This window comes from Rhynchophorus ferrugineus, unplaced genomic scaffold (assembly GCF_030347505.1).
Source record: "Rhynchophorus ferrugineus isolate W39M unplaced genomic scaffold, kcgeb_rfMv2 rfM9, whole genome shotgun sequence".
Lineage (NCBI taxonomy): Eukaryota > Metazoa > Arthropoda > Insecta > Coleoptera > Curculionidae > Rhynchophorus > Rhynchophorus ferrugineus.
This window is the reverse complement of record NW_027472588.1, coordinates 37,562,047-37,585,891: the sequence shown is the minus strand read 5'-3', so window position 1 is coordinate 37,585,891 and position 23,845 is coordinate 37,562,047. Positions and strand designations below refer to the sequence as shown.

Sequence of the window (23,845 nt, the reverse complement as noted above, 5' to 3'; positions counted from 1 at the left end):
GAGTGAAATGATGGAGCCATATTTCATCCATTGTCACCTATCTATGCTAAAATTCGGGTTTATTACGCTTGCTCATCTTTAACACTGATCCGAATCATTCAAACACTTCGCACAAAGTTTTCTCATACCCATATAGTCGTGAATGATATAATGTACACGTTTAGTTTATATCTTTAGAGTATTTGCTATTTCATTCATTTTCAATTTACATTCATTCAAAATCATTTTGTAGTTTCCTTTTAATGTTTTCCGCGGTAACAACCTCTTTTGGGCGTCCACTGCATTCACCGTTTGCATTTGCGTTGCACACTTAGGCATACCTATCCTTGATGGTTGATTTTCTTGTTGTAGTATCCTTAACTCGGCATCGAGCCAGCTTTTTGCTTCAATTGTACTTTTTCCCTTCAAAAAGTAATATTTTATCAACACGCGACATTATTTTTATCCATTTTTTTTACAATAACAAAAGTTTCTTTGCTCAAAATGCTATAATTCACAAACTAATGATCTAAGCTATCAAATTTATATACGCATTTCGATCTGAGGGTTAGGGCTAACTAAAATACATATGTTAGGCCGGGGACTTTTCAATTGACCGGTTATTACATCCTAAGTTATTGTAATCTTACTTATGATTGTTTTGTGATAATGTATAGTAACTATTAAAACTTATTAGATGGAGAATTAGTTTTAATTAAATTTCATTTAAAAAAGGTTAGTGAATAAATTATCCAGAATTAATGGGAGTTCTATATGGGCAGTTATGTTAATATACACACCTTTATTACCGTAATTATAGTTGTATATCAAATATGTTTCTGATCTTATATTTATTATATAGTCAAGTCAAGTTTTAGTTATGTTAACATATCTTCTTTAGTCAATTATTAGACAAGCATGCTTAACTCTATAAATTGCGGTGGAATTTCGACTACAGGACAATCACTACTTTTAATATAATACGTTCCTCGCAATACTTTCTTAGTAAATACTATAGAATCAATCGTAAACAGTTAAAATTAATAAATACCTCAATATATCTCAAAATTATAAGGAATACAAAAAATTAGTGTTTCAAAAGAACTTGGGTTAATTTTCAGACCAAAGCATACGGCAAAAAAGGAGAAATCTATCCATTACATCGCTTTTATTGCTCTAGTGCTCTGAAATATTTACAAATATGGTTCCAAGGTCACCTAGTTATAATACCCTTTCAAAGTATAGTTTCTCTATGATAATGAACTTTATTATTATAAAAAGTAGTTATTTTAAGAAAAGATTTAAAATTAAAGGCTTTATCTGATATCATCTACACGATAAAAGGTGTATAATTTGATATTACACAGTCACAAGCTGTGCATGTAGACGGTACATTACAAATTATATACAATAATATTTTACTGAACATAAAACCATCCACATCGTCATCTTGAAACATATACTAATATAATTTTATTATACGGGTTTACGTTAGGTATTATTTGTCCGTAGACTGTAACCTAGACGTGACTGTTTCTTGAATTTGACCCTTGTATATACTCCGTCAGAGATACCTTTATCCAATACAATTTTATAGTCGTCGTCCCACCCTCGTCCTTCTGTTCCGAGAATTTATTTAGCGTTAAAGTATCGACGCAAGAGCTAATGTTATCCGATCTATCTTTTTATCGGTATTTTATGTTCATCTCTTTCTCCGTTCTGCTTTCTACCCCATTTGATATCGCGACACATATCTGCCGATACGCACAAAGAAATGAAAAACATTTATATAATATGGTGTAATATTAGTGCCAATTTCAACGTTAACGGTTTCCATTTGTTTCTTAATGTTAAGAGATTTTCCTGTTCCTTGATATTAAAGTGTTTTGTATTATTTTTGTATGTTTAGATGGATGTTCGTAGTTTATTGATACATTGATAGAAATGTGTTAAAATAATAAACATTTCTAATATAAACCAACCCCCTATTGTCATCCAGTTTGCCTTTAATAATCTTCTAAATAAAATTCTTGGTGTTTCTAACCAAGTTTTCTATGGTATACCTTTATATATAGTCAATTCAAAACAGCAGTGTACCGAGGTGACCTGTCATCACGTCGTAATGTTGCCGCAGCAACTCGGAGTTTTAGTACATTTTGGCTTTGTCATATAACAAAATTCTAATCTAAATAAAATAATGAAACAAAGATGTTGTGTATTATAATTGATTTTAACATCAACATTAATTTGCGTTTGCGCCCGTCACTTTCAGAAACACTAATCAAGTAAACAACTAAGCTGTTTATCTCCAATTTATCAAACACTTGCTCACGACTCTTCAATATACTATTCAATTTCTTCTTATGTGAGGGTGTTATGGCATCAATATCTGAATTGGATTAAATAAACAGTCATATGGAGGAAGATATAATACTCTGTGGCCATGACGTTCAGCAATCTGATCTACCATGTATCTTTTCTTAGGCTTATTTCTAAAAAAGTAAATTACATAAAAAGCAATTAAATATTTCATATATATTTACTGTCAAACAATTCTTGCAAGTCTTACAATTCAAATGATACATGTTTTATTCAATCATTCAGGTATAAAAAGGTATTGATGTCATCACAAACATAGCCACATGGAACTAGAAACTCATTTCAGCGAGCTGACAACAATTATTCTCATTTTAAATAGTTTTCTCTGTAATAACATAAATGATATAATATAGTATACAACTGTATAACTTGTGAAATATGAAAGGATTGAAATAAATCTTAGTTAAATAAGGATTGTGCTATTTAAATGTTACATTTTTTCCTTGTGATTTTTTTTGCATCCCAGAACTCTGTGACAGTTGCATTCGACCCATGTTCTTAAAATGAACATATCCGAATGATACGTAAAGAAGCTAACCAGGTGAGAATTTAAGAAAACATTTAACTGTTTTATAATAGAGTCAAAATTGCGTTCAAAATAAGGCTTCGTTGTTTTTAAGATTGTTTCCATTAAAATTTCATCGAAAAATCACTTCATTTACTAATTCTCTGAACTCTCTATATAAAATATTATTTTAATGAATTTGTCTTATTCTAAAGTCCAAAGATCTCCAATGATCAGATCGGATGGTATTAGACGTTTTAATCTACTTACTTCACTGCCACTTCACATAATTAGCTGATTAGCGAGTACATTACGATTCACTGACACTCTTTCGAAGTACTTCACACAACAAACACGTTGAGTTACACTCGTTGGCACGTACCACTTTATTTTGGAACCATTGTATGATGGATATATTAAAGTTGCTAACGGTTCCCCATAGTTGGATTCCATATGACCAAATAGGCTTGAGTATAGATTTATACAATAATATCTTGTTCAAACTAGTGATAACTTGGATTTGCGCCCGATAAGCCAATACATTTGGTAGATTTTAAGCTGTTTCCGTTTGGGGAGTATGTGATTCATCCAATTTAGGCATCCATCTAGGTCATAGCATACCAAGATATAATTCAATAGCATCCTCTACTTACGCGAGTTGACAATTATTGATATAGATTGATGGACATGTTCTTCTACGGAGCGCAAAAGTTATATGACAGGGTTTCTTTAACATGTGATTCATTTAGATAGTATTGCTGATATGCTAGATCTTCTTATTGTCGTCCCTTAAGCTGTATCCATCTTGGAAAGGGACACGTCTGAGATGATCAAAAATATGACTATAACTAACGAATAAACAATAATTTTGGAATGGATTATCGTGTGACATATTCAGAAGATATCTGTATCTATGTATGTGTCTCAAAATATTTCCAGCAAATTGTCAGCAATCTGCAGTAACTTAGCATGGTCACTACGCATCAGTGCCTACTATTTGCGTTAGGTATGGATATGAATGCAGATTTTTGCGTGAAATATATCATATATTAAGATTCTCGGCCACTTTCTATGATACAGGTTACTCTTCGACAAATGTTTATCGACTCTCACCATTTCCTGTGCTGAGGTATTTCATAATTGTTATATTAGGCAGGAAATATTCAGATTTCATTTCGGAATTTTGAGATTCCAAAAGACTATTGGTCCATCCTGTACAAAAGTAAAGCTTCATAGATTACTCGAATTATTTAATGTCAACGTTGTCTCGGGAAAATGAGAGCCCTCGCGAAATCTTATAATAATTTAAGTTTTCGTTTATTCATTCTCCCAACAAATTCCGGCTACGTTCGTCTTCCTATTGCCGGAATAATGTGGCCCGGGGCGGCATTGGTATTACGGCCGAATTACCCGAAATTACACGCCATTATTTCTGGAACAGTTTGATCCGTCCGAGCAATATTCGCGGGTCGAAATTCGGTTTACGGTCGCGTAAATATTTAATATCGGCGAAAAGTTGCCGTAATCAGCTTTTGTTTCGACTCGTTCTGGATCGCTTAATGCCGCAACAACGACCCTCCTTTGATTTTAAGCTTTCCTGAAATATTGTTTCCTTTATAGCAGCGGTCGTTCTCTTTAAAAGGAACACGTCCATTATAGCGATACTAGTGTGGTATTTACATGATAAATTATCCAGAATTAATGGGAGTTCGATTTGGGTAGGCCTATCCACTCTCCTAATGTTACAATATGACTGAAAAACTGCAGGCTTCAAGACATATAATTAAGTTTTTTTTTACAAATTTTTCGAGGAGGAGGTACTTCTCATGGTAGGCGGAAAACTTGTTATCCCAAGTTCAGGAAGATGTGTTCATAATGAATAACATTATGATACACACATTATTATATAATCAACATTTTGCACAGTTATGTAGAAAAATATTATTAAACACTGATTCTATTAATTTAGAGTCATTATACAAAAATTATGTGAGAAATATTATTTTCTTTTCCAATCTCAAAAGAGTTTTCGGGCTGTACAGAATGTCTTGGCAAAATGTCCGCTTGTGATAAAATTATTCTTTCAGTTTACTCAATTTTTGCTGTAATTTTCCGCTGCAAGAGTCTGTCAATCATCTCAATTATCGTCTTATCAATTCTTATCATATACAGAGGAAGATATTCTTTAATCTATCTTAATTTTGCGACTGAGAACAACTCACCATTTTGTAGGTTTTTCAAACAAAAACTATAAAAAGACGAAAATATTTCAGGAGAACTCAAATTATATATAATTATAATATAACAGGCATAATTAATTATCCCTTTTGATCCAACAGTGAAATACGACAGGTATAAAGAAAATCTAATTTTATAGGAACCAAAATGACAAAAGTGCCTAATGAGGTATATATTTACCTCAAAGAATTAATGAGAGAAATGATCGATAAGAATTATTTTGTGAATGTACAACATTAGTGAATATCGCGAAAATTGACACAATTACAACAGAATCCCAAATAAAAAAATGTCAGAGAATCAGAATCATCCAAGTAATTTAATTAAAATAATGGAAGCACTAGCGGTGCTTCTGAAATATATGTAAAAAAAATATTTATTTTATCTCTATCTTAATGGTATGTTAAGTTAACTGTAATATATGTGTTGTATATTAATTCCTACTACTACAATGCACTTTCTGGTCTTAAAAATAGTTGAATTTTGGTTCTAAATTCGGTTTTTATTGAGTATTAATATCTTAGTATTTTAGTTAGTTAGTTTCTTGAATTGCAGAATAACCAATCTCATGGAGCTAAATCGAGAGAATATCCAATGCTATATAATATGAAAAGGTATACTATTTTAATAAAATCCAAGAGTAAAAGTTTTTAACTTCCCGCTAACAGTGCGTAAATAATATTCTTTATTAACTATTAGAAATATGGGATGGGTTCATAATGATCAAGACTATGATATGCACTTTATATTTACATATGTATTATTTATTATTATATAACCCACATTCTAGTAGGGTAGAAAATGTTATTAAATTAATACATTATAGACTATTTCAACAAAAAAATAATATATTGTCCTTCCCATAAAACTGCCAAATATACCAGCAAATGCAATTTGTAAAAATGTAAAACTCGATTTAAACTAAGAGCGGATTTTCCATTCCCATTTTACCTTGGCTAAAGAAGACACAATGGTGTCGAGTATGTCAGAACATGTAACCCCATAAGTCTATAAAATTCGATTTGTGTTAGTGCTGGTTCACCCTGTTGTCAAACGTCTATAACATTTTTCAAATCGTTAGTAATACTAATAAGAGGTTACAAACCATCAAAAGTAAAAGGCTTACAATGCGTTTGAATCAAAATTGTAAGTTGATGCGGCAACATTGCAACGTATTGACTTCATGAATTTTATGATGTGAATTGGCTGTTTTATTGAATGGACATTAATAATATTATAAGGTATAACGAAAGGTCCAATTAGCTTAAATTTACAAATTCTGGTGGTGACGCCATTAGTTGCAAGTGCTATAGCTATGAAATGGAACTGACTATGAAAGTGTTGTAGGATGTTTCAAGTACCTAAGAGTTACTGGTATCCTGCGAGTATACTGATAACTACCTTTTGCCTTGAACATTTCAATACCTGAAGCATACACTCACTATTATGAAAATAAACTACGTAAGAAAAATAATGCCTATTTCTGTATTGATATGTTTGTTAAATTTTTAACAAATATGAAATTTGAAAATACTAAATTATTTTTGAGATTTAGTTTCGCCATTCCTATAATTATTCATAGTTTTTGGACAGAAAACAAATATTGTTTTTAAAAAATAATTGTTATATGTCTTATAACAGGTCATTTTAAAAGTCCCTGGCCTGACATGTAAATGACTCAACTGGAATTAAATCCATATGTTTTTTAGTTAGCCCTAACCCTTAAAAGATGCGTGTATAAATTTGATAGTTGTCGGATCATTATTAGTTTTGTGAATTATAACATTTTGAGTGAAGTAACTTTTGTTATTGTGAAAAAAATGGATAAAAAGGAATTACGCGTGTTGATAATATATTGCTTTTAAAAGGGGATAAAATATAGTTGAAGCAAGAACTTGGCTTGATTCTGAGTTTCCGGACACTGCCACAGGAAAATCAACCATCAAGGATTGGTATGCTAAGTTTAGATGTAGTGAAATAAGCACCATAGACGGTGAAGACGGTGGACGCCCAAAAGAGGTTGTGACCGAAGAAAACCTTTAAAAAATACAGAAAATGATTTTAAATAGCCGTAGATTGAAACTGAATGAAATACCAGACACTCCAAAGATATCAGCTGAACGTGTACATCATATAATTCAGGAATATTTGGGTATGAAAAAAACGACGAGTTAATGATTGGGAGCACTGTTTGAAGATGACCAAGAGTAATAAACCCGAGTTTTTGCATCGATATGTGACAATGGATGAAACATGACTCCATCATTTCACTCCGAAGTCTAATCGATAGTCATCCGAGTGGACTGCTTGAAAAAGGAAGGACCATCAACAGCGATTATTACATAGCGTTATTGGACCGTTTGAAGGACGACTCAAAAGAATGCTCGCCAGGAAGAAATTTTCGTCGAATGAAGAGGTGATCACCGAAACTGAGGCCTATTTTGAAGCAAAGGACAAATAATTTTACAAAAATGGTATCGAATAGTTGGAGAGTCGTTATAATCACTGTATCGCCCTTAAAGGACATTATGTTGATTATAAAAAACTAATTTTGCCAAAAAAATCTGTTTTACTATGGTAGGTCGGGGAAAAGACCCCCGGGGAAATTGACCTGTTATTAATTATTCTACTAACTTGTACTAATCAGTACTACATAATTATGTTAGTTAATTCATAATTTTATCGTAGAGTTAGCAGATATGGTTAAACTAAATTGAATTGTTCTGCACACAGACAAGTCGGTCTCGTTCCATCTAGATAACAGCCTAAAGCCATTGAATCGAGAAAATATGGCGTATGTGTCCAATGTGCCCGGGACTTTTCTTTAACGACCCATGAGACAAAACAAATTGGTAAATCGGCTTTGTCACTACACGGTTCGAAAAGTTTTCCGCTAATTCTTCGGCTTAAACCATATCAAAAGTTGCCCGAACTTCCATGTTCATCTGTTAATAATCCGCCCTTCTTTCGCAAAGTTTTAGATTCGCGATGTCTTCATTTCTGTAAGGTTTCCACGGATAGTATATTATTTTTAGAACATTACAAAGTTTTAAAATAAAGTTGCAATATTGATATTTATGATAGTTTTAAATATTGAATTAATAGTTTGCTGTTGTTTTTTTTTTCCTGATGAATTATAAAAAATATTTATTTTTCCAGATATTGTGACAACCTTGATTGTGTAGGCAGCTGTAGAAAATATCGAATTATCGTAAAGGTGAGTTATTTATCTCTTACAATGTTGTCTAAAGTATATTTTATATTACTGGTGTTAACAATATTCCACGTTCATTTGAAAACAAGGGTTTTGCAATTTGTTTCTAATTCTACACCTGAATCACACGCCATTTTGTTCTGAATTACAATCACTGTGTATTTATTGTAAATAATAGTATAGTATCTTTATATTATAAACAATGTACACTAGTATTGTAAGTGTCTAATAAACATATACGAAAACAACATAAAATTCAAAAGACCGAACATTTTTCAGCCAAAATAATATTCTATAAAAAAAATAAAGTAGGCTATTCGATAGACAAAAAATGTTCGTAAAACTACTGTTAAATACTTTCTTTGTTACCCATGCTAGACAACGTAAAATATTACATATAAGCTCGCTTAATACGTAACGTTAGAAACAAAAAAATAGCCCCGAGTAAATTTTGAACAGTCACGCTAGAAAATTCATTTATAACTACGATCAATTTGTTATCTATTTTTATTTCGGTTTAGTCGGCGAAACGAAACAAATACGATATTTTTTGTTGCGACACAATGCTATGGTAGATTGCTGTATATTTATAGAGCACTGATACGTATTTATTATTTGTGGGTATCGCTAAAAAGCTAAACATCAGTTTCAAATAATCTATATTTAATAAATACAGGGAATATCTTCATATGATTTTTATTTTTATATATTTTATCTGCTGCATAATTGTCAGGCATATGATACACGCTTCTTCTTCAGAATTATATGTTCTAAATTTCAATTTAGATCGGTTTCGAATACTTTAATTCAAATAAATGTTATTATTTTTTATTAAATTTTCTGCACAATTATCACGCGCATGATGAACACTTCTTCTTAAGCTTTATATACACAATGGACTTCTATTTAGTATGGTTAACATTTTTGTATTCGATTAAATATTAATATTTTAAACTATATGAAACATATAACATTTCTACTTAAGCTTTATATTTTTGAATATGAATCTAAATCGGTTTAAAATTCTACATTCCTATTAAATTTTGAAATATTTATGCTACTTTAGTAAATCTGTCATCATCGATACCCATTATAATGTCTGATTATAACATACAATTATTAAAATAATGTATGAATTTAAATCTAATGAAAATACTAATTAAAACTACTCATACAAGCTATCGACCTTAACCAAAACTACCTCACGCACATATTTGGAGCGTTTTAGAATGTTAGTCGAACGATTCGATAATCGCAAGAATTTTTTTAATTACCTTTTAAACAATTAGCTGATGTATGATTGATGGTTTATATACGCTCAAGTTTAATACAACATAGATTCTTTAAAGTGTGATAGCTCGATCTTTAGATTGGATTGGAATCTATTCATTCAATGTTTTAAGCCCACAAAATATATTATTCCGAATCAAATTCATTATATGCGTTAAATGAGCTGTGGGATATTCTGTAATAAAAAATAAAGCAGAGGATGTAGAAAAGTCCCGCTTATTTGCGCGAGTTTCTCTTTTTATTTTATGGAGATGGTCTCGGGCTGTCGTCACGTATAAATGAAAAATGTCGTCGAGGAAAATCTTTTGTTTCCTTAAGAACTCTTAGACCCTTTTCGTCCCTGTTTTTCATTTATTATTTTGTTTTTTATTATACGCGAAAACGTCGAGTTCACGAAGCAACTCTAAAGATCACAACAAATAAAAAAGTAACAATGTGTAAAATAATTAACATATTTTTTATATAGGTCATTCATTATTATAGTACATATCATTATTTTTTAAAAATAATTATAAACCAATGATTGTCAGGCTGTTCTAGCAGATTCGGCTAAACCTAACGTGGAATTTCATTATAAATTCTTAGCTATCATTATTAACAATATTTAAAACGTCAAGAAGCAATAATAATATATGATAATACATTGTACAGAATCTTATAATCAATAGAATATATACTAAGTACTTAATACCTAACTGATTTTTCTTGGCGTAAATAAATGCCATAAATAATTTTATATTTATTTTATGAGTATTATGCGTAAATAAAATTAAGCAAAATTGAACTTCATATATGTAGCACCCATTAGCTAATGGAAAAAGCTAATTCACACATATACAGTTAGTAGTTTAGAATTAATTACTTAGATACTATAATATTAATTTAATCTAACTTCTTAGAAGTAAATAACAAAACTACATCTAACTGGTACACCTGATAGCATCTTATTCTCTGGCGATTTATTTTCCTGAATTACCAGCAATTGCTGGAATATAAAGCCCCATGGAATAGTTTGAAGGTAATTTATTCTGTAACAAGTATAAATCTATAACAGATTCTCCTGATATTATATGTTATTTATGTATTTATGTGTTTAGAGGTTTTGAATTTATTAATTGTGGGTAAAAAAACGAAACATCAGTTTTAAAGAATATACTTTTAATAAATATAAAGACTGTTGTTCATATAATTTTCAGTTTTATATCCATAATTTATCTGTTTATACTTTAGGAAATCTGTCATCATCGATACACATTGTAATGTCTGATTATAACATAAAACAATTGAAATAATGTATTAGAATTTAAGACTAATGTGTAATTAATAGACCTGTACTCATAGAAGCCATCTATAATAAACCAAAACAACTATGTCATGCACATATTTGGAACGTATATATATTGTTTTATTATTTTTTATTTATTTATGTTTTTATAATTTTTTTGATCCGCATAATTGTCAGCCATATGATACACCCTTCTTTGTAAACCTTATATATTTTTTATATCAATTTAAACTGGTTTATAATTCTTCACTTCGATTGAAATTGTATAGTTTATAATAGAACAACCTATAAAGATTTGCTGCATCATTACCAAGCTTATGATATAGACTTCTTTTTAAGTTGACATATATATTTCTGAATTGCGTGAGCTATTTGTGCCATTCTTTACTAATTTTTTAAAATTATTATTTAATTATTACATTGTTACTAGTCGTTTCCGTCTAACCTACAATTTGTCTCTATGATAACTTAAATCTAGGTATATAACTAGGAGAACCCATCGGCCCTATCTCAGTTTCTAGTGAAATAATGTTTATATATGTCACTGCTGTATTTTTTATTATATGCACCTCACCACTCAACACTACACAAGATCTGATGGTTTTATTCTTTTGAATCTGAGTCCTCTTCTAATGGTATCCAAAAGCTGCAATACTTCAATATTCTCGTGAGAATATTAGTCTTTCCTCATGCCGCGTTGCAATTCTCTTGATTTGTTGACTGACTGTGGTTATCTGAAGGTCTCGATGTAGGTAATCAGTCCTATAGTATTTGGTTGAGACATCACCTCTCAAGACTTTGTTCTGAGGGTGTTGTATTTTATCTATGTTACTCTTTGCATAACATCCCCATAATTGAACTTCGTATGTCCATATAGGTTTCAGTATTCGTTTATATAATAGCAATTTATTGTGTACTGATAATTGTGATTTTCTTCCAATTAGCCAGTACATTTTCCTATATTTCAATTCCAGTTCCTTTCTTTTCTTCTTTATATGTTCCTTCCGGCGAAGTTTTGCATTAGGATTCATTCTGAGATATTTAGCGTTATTGCATATAGTGGAATGATAGTATTATTTAATGTTATTGGCGCTTATACGGTCTGTTTATAGGTGAACTGCTCATGTACAGATTTTTATTAACTGTACTAAAATGTCGACAGGAACGTTTGAAATGAATGCATCGCTTTTCAGGGACTATTTATTAGAAATATTTTGCGGCATAATATTGCCAAAATATTGTTAAATAGTAAGCAAGTCCCAATATTTCCTCTCAACTGTTCCCCTATGTTATCTGACAAAATTGTACTTAAAAACAACCTGTAGTTTATCATGGATCAGATAAAAACAATATACAATACACATATAATAGTTAATCATTCCTAGCGTGACTGTAAAAATGTGTTCCAGGTTATTTCTGACTCCCAGCCTGTTTCGATTTTGTACGACGACAGACCTGGCGCGAAAAAAAAAGCGATATTTTCGTGTTCTGACAAAAGTTCGCCCGAATATGCGGGATTAAAAGCAAATTTCAAACGGAATTATGCATAAATTGATTAAGGAAGAGAGAAAAGGCGAGTTGCAGGACGGGGGAAGTTTAGATTCTGTTTGGAATTTAATAAAGGGTCTGAATAAAGAAACATAATTCTCCATTTTAGGTTTCCTTTTTTCCCCATCTCGCCCCTTATTATCAATAAATATTAAAGTATATTAGTGTTGTATACATATATAAGGTTTTCCGCGCGTATCACGTATGTATGTATTTTATTGATTTGGTTTTTCCATATATTCGATAGATCATTTAATTCAATATAGTTCAAGATTAATTTTTAAAAATCTAAAAACTATATATATATATAAATTAGAATTTATGATGCCGAGGAGAAGACGACCTGACTTAGGTCGTCGCAGTCAATCAAATGTGCGAAGAGCTACCTTACGTGCTAACCGCACTGATGACCAGAGAGAGACAGATCAGGAAAATATGCGTATTGCTATGTCAGAATTGCGTTCTTTAGAAAGAGCGAGCACGACATAATGAAATTACGCGATTCCATTATGATGCGGCAATAAATTATTGTGCCGACAAATCGGTAACCATTGCGGAAATGACAATAAATTGTAAATATTGCAAGGCGTTAAAACACAGTGGTGAATCTACAGGATTATTTGGTACTAGAGACCAAGTAAAATTGCCACGATTGGTCCCACCACCAGATCCTTTACGCTCTTTATTTTCTGGGATTGGAAATAATTCTAAGCACTTCTTTGCCGACATTCTGAAATATAACAGCTGTTTTCATATGACATCATTTGGTGCTACACTTATTACGCAGGACAATTTCATGTCCACTTTCCCACAGTTGACACAAAATTGCATACAGTAGCTACCAAATACAGGATATATGGACCTTGCGGAATTTTCATCTACAATTCACCCTGTATGGTTGAAAAACTTGAGCTTCAAATCAGTCGACACCGTTATGAATCAGGACGACGTAGTCAACTACCCCACGGAGTTTTTAAATCACTGAAATTACTTGGATTACCACCTCACAATTTGAAGTTGAAAGTAGGATCAGTTGTCATCATGCTGCATAACGTTAATCAACTTCTTCTCCGTCATGGAACAAGACTGGCTGCGAAAAAGATGATGAATAACGTCATTGAGGCAAGAATCATAAAGCGAAAATACAAAGGCGAGGATGACTTGATCCCGCGTACATCGATGATTACAACGGATTTACCATTCGATTTTAAACGTTTACAATTTTCAGTACGTCTGGCCTTTGCGATGACCATAAATAAATCTCAAGGCCAGTCGTTGGAAGTTTGCGGAATCAACTTGGAGTATCCCTGTTTCGTGCATGGACAATTATACGTCGCGTCGGAAAACCGTCATCTTTGTTTATTTTCGCACTACAAAACAAAACAAAAAATATAGTTTATCAGAAAGCTTTAGATTGATTAACAAACTGTATCAAAACTGTGTGTGGCTGTAAATATCTAATTGAAACCTTATAAATAGCCAGTATTTCAGGAAAACTCTGTTTTTTTAAGTATGAAACATCATGTGTAATTAAGAGAACATAATAATAAAAAATCACTTTGCCGGGTCAGCTAGTAATATATAAATATTTTTATTTCGACACTAGCAAAGATCATTAACCACATCATCAATCTTTAATTCTCCATTTACCCCTGCTTATAAACATGTCCAACTACGTGGCTGTCATCAGTTTGCTCTATTCTGCAGGATGATTGATATCATTGGCAGGAACTTCTAATTGCGCTGAATGATGTAAATTCATAAGATAATATATACTCAACTCAGCAACAAACATTTCTTTAACAAACATTTAAATAAAAATTTATAGAATACCAAAAATGTACAAAAAATAAAAAATACAGCATTTTGAATTATAATATATACAAAAATAAATTTAAAAGGATAAATAACAAGACAGACAAATTCTAAAAGATATTTTATGACCTCAATGAACAAAATTAAATGCATTTAGATTTATATATTAAATATTTATATGCCTATGTTAATTTCAGATAAAAAATAATAACGAATTTTGTTCACGTAGTTTATTATTCAAAAACTAATAATTGTAGCTAATATACTACTAATTGTAACTTGTATAAGATTTTAGATGTTCCAGTGAACTTCGTGTCACCTAAATCAATCTCGCAAATAATCTCTGACAATAACAACAGCCACCTTCCACGTATCTGAAATTGTTTAAAATTGTTTTAACTTATTTTGAAAGTGGACATGATATTGCCCTCTTAAAAATGCATTGCTACAAACGACGTCTTTTGGAAACAATTATATTTTCAACGTTGATCAAGAAAAGGTTAGAATAATTTCTCTAATTTACCGAATTTGTGCAGAAAATTGTAATTTTTACTATTTTTCTCGCAATTATTCTCTATTTTCTCATTTCATAAACCTTCCATAGACTTCCACAAATATTTCAAAACCAAAATAAGCCAACTATGTGGAGTTATTATTGAATTTTAACAATCAGCACTACATTTTTATATACATAGGTTATATATAAAATTAATATATCTGTCGTATAACCATTGGAGAATCATACTACTACTAATTATGTGCTATATTAAATATACTTGATATCACATAATTTAAGTTATCCTAAAAAAGTTGTGTACATAAAAAAGCTTTATGCTTAAGAGTCTAGAAGCTTATAAAGTAAACAAATAGGAACGTGCAACACGGACTGGGAGAAAGTTTGAAACAAGTCTCCATTCACCAGACTAAAAGTTTTAAATAGTTTGCAATAACTTACATTTTAAAACAGAGTTATCTTCCGGACAAAATAGTGTCTTTGTTGGGGAAGAAGATATTTAGGAAAGTAATTTGAAGTTGACGCATTGTTGGAGTTACTATCCAAACAGATACGACGTTTAAATCGTCTCGGAGTTGGTGGTGAACTTTCCTCAGTAAATATTTCCATAATTTAATTGAAAGACGGTTTTAAATAAAATATTTAAGATTACAAAATTTTAATTTAGATTTCAGTGATTAAACATTATTCGGTGTCTGCTTATACTCACACCTGTTTGGAGGACAACAAAATATAGTATACTACAGTATAATAAGCTTTGAATCATTTTTGAGAGAGTCATTTGTTTTAACCTATTCTCGTATACAGCCACATGTTCGATGTTCTGGTCATATCATAATATGTTCATCGCGTACAAAAATGTATATCTCCGTTGTACAATAAAAAAACCGACATATTCCTTGGATATTCCAATTGGGTTTGCTATACACTTACGTGATTGGCCACATATTTTGAATAAATTTTTCGATAAGTTTACACTATTAGTTTTATGTAGTAGTGATCAGAAATAAGCTTAATGTTTCATCGTTTCTGTTCTATTACCCATTGATTGACATTTTACACACATAATACACATTTTCTTTGTCTTATTATTGTACATAGGTTATTTCTGATGCTTCGGTAGGTGTTACATCGATGTTTACTTTGGTACCTGGTTTGGTTAGATTGTTTGCTATACTAATTATATATTACGTTGCTTATTTATTATTTTATTTATTATCACTATAGAATAGCTCAAAATTATACTCCTTTTCTCAATCTTCCTATTTGATTTCAATAAATTGTGACACCAAAGCATATAAAATATTTATGGAACCTAATGACTTCAATGTAGCATGGTCTATAGTAGCGTTAGTATTTCATGCTATATAAATGGACCATTAAGAGGTTATTCCTTTTCAATAATTAATTCACGTACACCATAGATCATTCAACGATTCCTAGCTCTATTTCTGTTCTCTAATACTGGATGAATGCAATACAATTCATATTAGGGATTCATTTGCTTATTTCTGAGAGTCATCTTGTTGATGTTTCTCAACCATTTTTGTATTATTTTCATAGTGTATCCCTACTTAATGTTTTTTTTATTGTTGACAGTGTGATGAAGAAACACTGAAAACTACGCTGTCCTAGTTTCTTGCCTAAACATAAACTTTATCAAATAAAATACGAATTAATTTCGATAATCAACATGTTGTACAAACAAAAATATTATTCCTATACCGAAATATGATCGGAATTAAGTGGAAATTGATAGGGAAAACCAAACGGGCGATATTACATTAAATATTAATCATTAAAAGTCCATGGGCAGAGTTCGTCCCAATCAAAGGCTTATTTATTATTTAAAAGAGTACTTAAATTATTATGAGAGCGATACGCCCGATGGTCGACAAACATCATTCCGAAGGCATCAGAGTGATTGTTTGTTTGCTTAATTTTGAATTTCCAATTCGGTCCTTCGAGCATATTAAATGTTAAAACGCTAGGTATCTAATGTTATTTCGTGTGCCCTGTTTACCGATAAGTTTATATTTAAACTACGCGGCTCTGGGTAAGTGTGATCGATATCGGCGAAAGTTCACAATCAAGCGATATTTATTTTTAGTTTTCCTTATCGTTCTATATGACTACTAGCGGCCCAACAGGCGTTGTCTTGCCCGAATATTGTTTCTTTGTTTGGTCGGATGTTTTGTCGGTTTGACGGATGTTTATTTATTTTCTGTAGTCGATTCAATTTTTTAATATTTTATCTAATGCACATTACCGCCAGATAAACTAACAGGTTAATTGAAAAATCCCCGGCCTACCATAGTAAAACACTTTTTTCGTCAAAATTAGTTTTTTTTATTCAACATAATTCCCTTCAAGGGTGATACACCGACTATAACGACCCTCCAACTTTTCGATGCCATTTTTATAGTACGATTTATCCTTTGCTTCAAAATAGTTTCGGCGATCACCTCTTCACCCGATGAAAATTTCTTCCCAGCCAGCATTCTCTTGACATCTGAGAACGGGAAATAGTCGCTGGGGACCAGATCTGGAGAATACGGCAGATGAGGAAACAAGTTGAAGTCTAAATCAAGGATTTTTGCTATCATTTTCATTGACTTGTGACACGGTGGTGTCTTCGTGAAGCAGCACTTTCTTGTTCTTCAAATGTGGCCGTTTTTCGGCAATTTCGTCCTTCAAACGGTCCAATAACGCCATGTAATAGTCGCTGTTGATGGTTCTTCTTTTTTCAAGGTAGTCAATGAGAATTATTCCATACGCATCTCAAAATACAGACGCCGCAACCTTGCTAGTCGACTGTTGCGTTTTCTCACGCTTTGGAGCGTGTTAATCGTCCACTAGGATGACTGTCGATTGGACTTCGGAGTGAAGTGATGAGGCCACGTTTCATCCATTGTCACATGTCGATTCAAAAACTCGGGTTTATTATGCTTGATCATCTTGAAACACTGCTCCGAATCATCAACTCGTCGCTGTTTTAGGTCAAAAGTGAACTCACGCCGCACCCACTTTGCACAGTGCTTTCTCATACCCAAATATTCGTGAACGATATGATGTACATGTTCAGTTGATATCTTTGAAGTATCTTCTATTTCATTCAATTTCAATTTACGGTCATTCAAAATCATTTTATGGATTTTTTTAATCTATTGTTCGGTAACAACCTCTTGTGGGCGTCCACTGCGTTCACCGTCTTCGGTGCTCATTTCATCACATCTCAACCTAGCACACCAATTCAATTCAATTCAATTGACCTGTCAGATATTGACAATGTAACGAATATAATACCTAAACTAACGAGAGAGAACTAAACGAGTTATTTATCGAATTTTTTTCTAATATAACTTTTGTGGACAATTCTTTACGCACCATTGAAACTAATAATAAAAGAAAACATAGTTCAAACATAGTATATCCACTCTACGATAAGTCGGTAATAATTATTTAGTCAATAAATTTGATCAAACATAAAAGTTCATCGGCCTCCTCCCTATTACTTCCATTGCGACAATAGAAATTAATTATCCGTAGACGAGTTCTCGTCCATATTCCGATTAATCTAAACATCGCCGATGCCGTAAACAACGTGTTTTGTTTTTTCCCTAACAAATCGTTGTTAAGATTCAATCGATTACCTCAATTAATTCACCACCACGGTTATTTCTGTCGCTAGGAAGGCGGAGCTTCGGCGGCCCCGAGTAAAGTTCCGTAATTGCGGGAGGGCGTCGAGGCTCTCACCTCAAATTGGAGTTTATACATCTTAATGTCAGCGGTAAAATTGCAGAACAATATAATGTGTTGAGATATTGCCGAACGATAAATACTACTTAGCGAAAATCTATATTGCAAATAACCGTCACGGAGGAATATGTATCGCTTTCGAATGAAGCAAAATGAACGTGGGGGCGCGATCGAACAAAGAAATTTGATTAATATGAACCAATCAGACGAACAGTGGAATCCTTGAACTGAAATAACAAATAGACTATTAGCGGGGTAATTACAATAACATGTAATGTGAGTGTAATTCAAAACTAATACCATTAATACTAATTAGTCAGTAATAACATCAAATTTTTTTAAAATTATTACTTTTAGTGGTTCAACTATCGGTCCAGTGGGTATTAAGCTTTTCTACTTTGTAGAAAATCACTTAGTGAAGTCAACTCATGTGTAAAATATTATGTTAATTATTTTGTCTTATTTTAAATGTTATTCTAAAGTCTATAACAGACCAATTGAAAAGTCTCCAGCCTACCATATTAAAACACATTCTTTTTGGCAAAATTAGTTTTTTTTATTCAACATAATTCCCTTCAATAGTGATACACTGATTATTGCGACTCTACAACTTTTAGATACCATTTTTTGTAGTACGATTTGTCCTTTGCTTCAAAATAGGTCTCAGTTTCGGCGATCACCTCTCAACTCGACGAAAATTTCTTTCCAGCCAGCATATTTTTGAGATCTGAGGACCGGAAATAGTCGCTGGGGGCCAGACCTGGAGAATACGGTAGATGAGGAAACAACTCGAAGCCTAATTCAAGGATTTTTGCCATCGTTTTCATTGACTTGTGACACGGTGCATTGTCTTGGTGAAGCAACACTTTCTTGTTCTTCAAACGTGGCCGTTTTTCATTTCACATGTCGATACAAAAACTCGGGTTTATTATGCTTGATCATCTTCAAGCACTGCTCTTCAAACTCGTCGTTGTTTTTGGTCAAAAGTGAGCTCACGCTGCACCCACTTTGCACAGAGCTTTCTCATACCCAAATCTTCGTGAATGATATGATGTACATGTTTAGTTGATATCTTTAGAGTATTTGGTATTTCATTCAATTTCAATTTACGATCATTCAAAATCATTTTGTGTTTTTTTTTAATATTTTCGTCGGTAACAACCTCTTTTGGGCGTCCACTGCATTCGCCGTCTTCGGTGCTCATTTAACCAACGAATAATAATCTTAATTGTGTGATGGTTAAATAGTTGATAAAGATTGATTAAAGAAATACTTAGTCGTCATTACTCCATTCGTTTTTACAATTCACTCAAATATATAAATCATAAAATAATTTTACATCATTCAAAACGAAACTGTTATTTTGAAGGTAATAAATTACAGCAATTATCTCTTTCCTTTTATTTCACAAAGACAAAGAAAATCCAGAAAGCAACACGTATATCTCAGTCTCAGTTAGGATACTTATGAAAAAAAATCGTAACCATATGTTATATTGCAATCGAAATAAACCAATTATTTTTATTATATTATGTCATTGTCACTTCCCGAATATCAAAATACGATTAAATATCTTTGGGATTACTATTTTATTCATTTTATTATGCTTGATCATCTTCAAACACTGCTCCGAATCATCAACTCGTCGTTGTTTTTGGTCGAAAGTGAGCTCACGCTGCACCCACTTTGCACAGAATTTTTTCATACCCAAATATTCGTGAATGATATGATGTACATGTTTAGTTGATATCTTTAGAGTATCTGCTATTTCACTCAATTTCAATTTACGGTCATTCAAAATCATTTTGTGGATTTTTTAAATATTTTCGTCGGTAACAACCTCTTTTGGGCGTCCACTGCGTTCACCGTCTTCGGTGCTCATTTCACCAACGAATAATAATCTTAATTGTGTGATGGTTAAACAGTTGATAAAGATTGATTAAAGAAATACCATACAAGTACTTAGTCGTCATTACTCCATTCGTTTTTAAAATTCACTCGAATATATAAATCATAAAATAATTTTACATCATTCAAAACGGAACTGTTATTTTGAAGGTAATAAATTACAGCAATTATCTCTTTCCTCTTATTTCACAAAGACAAAGAAAATCCAGAAAGCAACACGTACATCTCAGTCACAGTTAAGACACTTATGAAAAAAAATTCGTAAGCATATGTTATAATGAAATCGAAATAAACCAATTATTTTTATTATATTATGTCGTTGTTACTCCCTGAATATTAAAATACGATTAAATATCTTTGGGATTACTATTTTATTAATTTTTTCAAACTGCCTCTTGCCAATTTAGAATTATTTAAAACGATCTGATCTATACGGCACAGATAATCAAAAAATTATACCCGTCCTCTCGTTTCTCAACGTACATATCACCCTTTGCTATCACGAATAAAAAACAGTCGAAGCTTGTATTTGACTGAAATAGTAATTACTATATTCGGTCGATAGTTTCTTCACTATCGACTAGTTCGACTCTTTTGCGACTATTGATTGTTTTGACTATTTTCAGTCGATAGTTCCCTACGTTACTTTTAACTAACTGACTAAACTTTAATTTATTAGAAAAAAAACCCAAGTTAGTTTTTCTCCAATCTACTGAAGTAATTACTGAAGTTATGATTTATTTTGTCAGTAATTTCCATTCTAAAATATTTGAATAAATTTAATCGATTGGTGCTTGAACGACAATACACAATTCCAATATAAATAATAATACAAATATGTGCAACATCATAAAATACTCTTTCTATAAAAAGCAAAAGACGCGTAAAAGCCTATTTGTTTTTATCGGCCATATAGGCCGAGCAGGACCCAAAATTCCATATTGCCATTCGATTATATGTCGGCTTTAAAAAAGCCGTGCTGCCTCCATTGTAAATTACAATGTATGCGAACTAGACCGTTAAGTTTTAGGGGTTTTAATATTTTCGAGCCCGAAGCTGCACTCTCTATCGCATTACGGAGCATTGTTAAAAATTCAAATGGCTGCAGCATAGAATCGATCTCCAGAATTTAATTTTTGATGTTGTCGAAAATATTTGTTTTGTATTTGTCGAATTTCCGGATATATATTTATGTTTTTTTTAATTAAGATTATTATTGTTTATGCGATTATTGTATACCCGTCATAGTGCTCAAAATATCGGTTGTATTCGGATATTTTAGTGTAAATTGAGCCAGATATTCTACGTTGAAAAAAACATTAATTAGACAGTAATTTCAAGTCAATTAGATGTATTATTTTGGAGATATTCTAACAAATTGGTGAGTTAGTTTGTGTCTTCAACCTAGTTCTAAGGTATAGTCAGTGAAATGTTTGGAATTAAGTTTACTCTACGTTAATATAATGTTAAGTATTATTTGCAGCGTTATTTGTAGAGTCGTTTCAAGAAATCACCACTTGTTTCTCTTAAAATGAAATAGTTTTCAGGTAAATAAAATATTTTGCTTCTACTCGTTTCACAACTATCGTAGTCGGTAAGATTCCAGAGAGAAAAGAAGGTTCTTCATTTTTGAATTGATGATATTACCTGATTATATGAAAAACAAACAATATGACAGGTTAACGTAAAACTATTGTAGTTAAAGATGTAATGTCACCAAAAATAGAGTGAAAGCACTCACAGATCCCTAGCTATAAACTATTACCATTCAAAAAACATCCCTAGTCCGTAGATTTGGTACAATCATCACAATTCAGGGTGTAAGGTTACCATAGACTGAAATTGCTGTCAGCTAATCTAGTCTACTTAAATATGGACAAAATTTTGCAATTCAGGATGTATGGCGACCAGTTTCAGTAGTTCAGTTACTCAGTCTCGGACCACTGAACTTTGGAAACCCTATGGCTTCTTAAACCTTTCTAAATAGGCCATACCATGAAAACTTAGCTAAAAAATCTGATACTTAATTATTATTATTATTATTACAATTAATTTATTACTACTTTTCCTATGTACTTGGATTAATTACCAAGCAAGACGAGTGCGAGAAAATACATCAGTATGTATTCCTCAATTATAAAATTATAATTATTTATTAATTATTAACTTATAGCTATAGTTTACACTAATAATACACACTAAACGTTCACACAAGTTCGTATGGTTTTGTTCGTTTCAATCTCCTGACATCCTGTGTCCTGTCCAGCAGCTGTATTGCTTCCACGTTAGAATGATTTAGTAATCTTCTTGCGTGTTTCAAGGCGAAATCCTGCACAACTTCGCAAATCCATTTGTTTTCCAGGTCATCGTGCAGTTCTTCATTGGTTACATAGCGATAGGCATTGGTAATCAATCGAAGAATCTTGTTTTGACAGCGCTGTATGACTAACTGATTTGAATTTTTAGTGCAACCCCATATTTGCACCCCATAGGTCCAAATTAGCTTTATAATCGTATTATAGATCAACCTCTTTGATTTTAGATCAAGTTGAGAGTGTCTTCCGACTAACCAGTATAGTTGTTTTATTTTGGTTCTAATGTGTTTTGCTTTTTGTCTAACGTGATGCTTCCAATTTAATCTACCGTCAAGATGGATTCCAAGGTATTTTGCTGATTCTGCTTGAGGAATCGGGCATCCATTGAGTGATATAATTAATTTTTTATTATTTCGCCTTAATGCAAAATTAACTTTGGAGCAATTAAGTTTAGATTTGGAGCTATTAAGTTGAATTTTCCAATCTTTTGTCCATATGTAGATTTTGTTGACTGCCACTTGCACTTTTTCTATTGCCCTAGGCAGAGATATATCTGTTGCCATTATAACTGTGTCATCAGCAAAGGTTCCAAGAAGTGTTTCTTTTATTGTTGGAATGTCAGCAGTGTAGAGCAGATACAGGAGAGGTCCTAAGACGCTACCTTGTGGAACTCCAGCCGAGATATTTTCAAATGTCGAGAACGCCTTTTCGTGCGATACTCTAAATTTTCTTCCGAATAAATATGACTCCAGCAATTGACAATAGTTACGCGGTAACAATTTGCTCATCTTACAGATTAATCCCAAATGCCAAACCCGATCAAAAGCTTGTGAGACATCCAGGAATATTGCAGGGCAGTATTTCTTTTCTTCAAACGCTCTTTCAATAGCCGCAGTTACTCTGTGCACTTGATCGATAGTTGAATGGTGATTTCGAAAACCAAACTGGAAATATGGTATTGTTACCAAATGTTTAACACGTTTATATATCAGCTTCTCAAATAGCTTTGATATTGCAGATAGTAGCGAAATAGGCCTATAAGATTCGACTTGTTCTGCAGGTTTGTCAGGTTTTTTGACAAATGATGAAATCATGA

At 32.1% G+C, this 23,845-nt stretch overlaps 1 protein-coding gene across 6 annotated transcripts in view; it reads left to right on the top strand.

Annotated features, from left to right (window-relative positions):
* Window positions 1-23,845, top strand: part of Pde9 (Phosphodiesterase 9) — a 289,689-nt gene that overhangs the window by 169,628 nt on the left and 96,216 nt on the right. For all 6 annotated transcript variants that reach the window (XR_013007241.1, XM_076414786.1, XM_076414787.1 and 3 more), the window contains one exon: window positions 8,261-8,318. The gene's annotated coding sequence lies outside the window, so the exon portion shown is untranslated. The remainder of the gene's footprint in view (window positions 1-8,260; window positions 8,319-23,845) is intronic.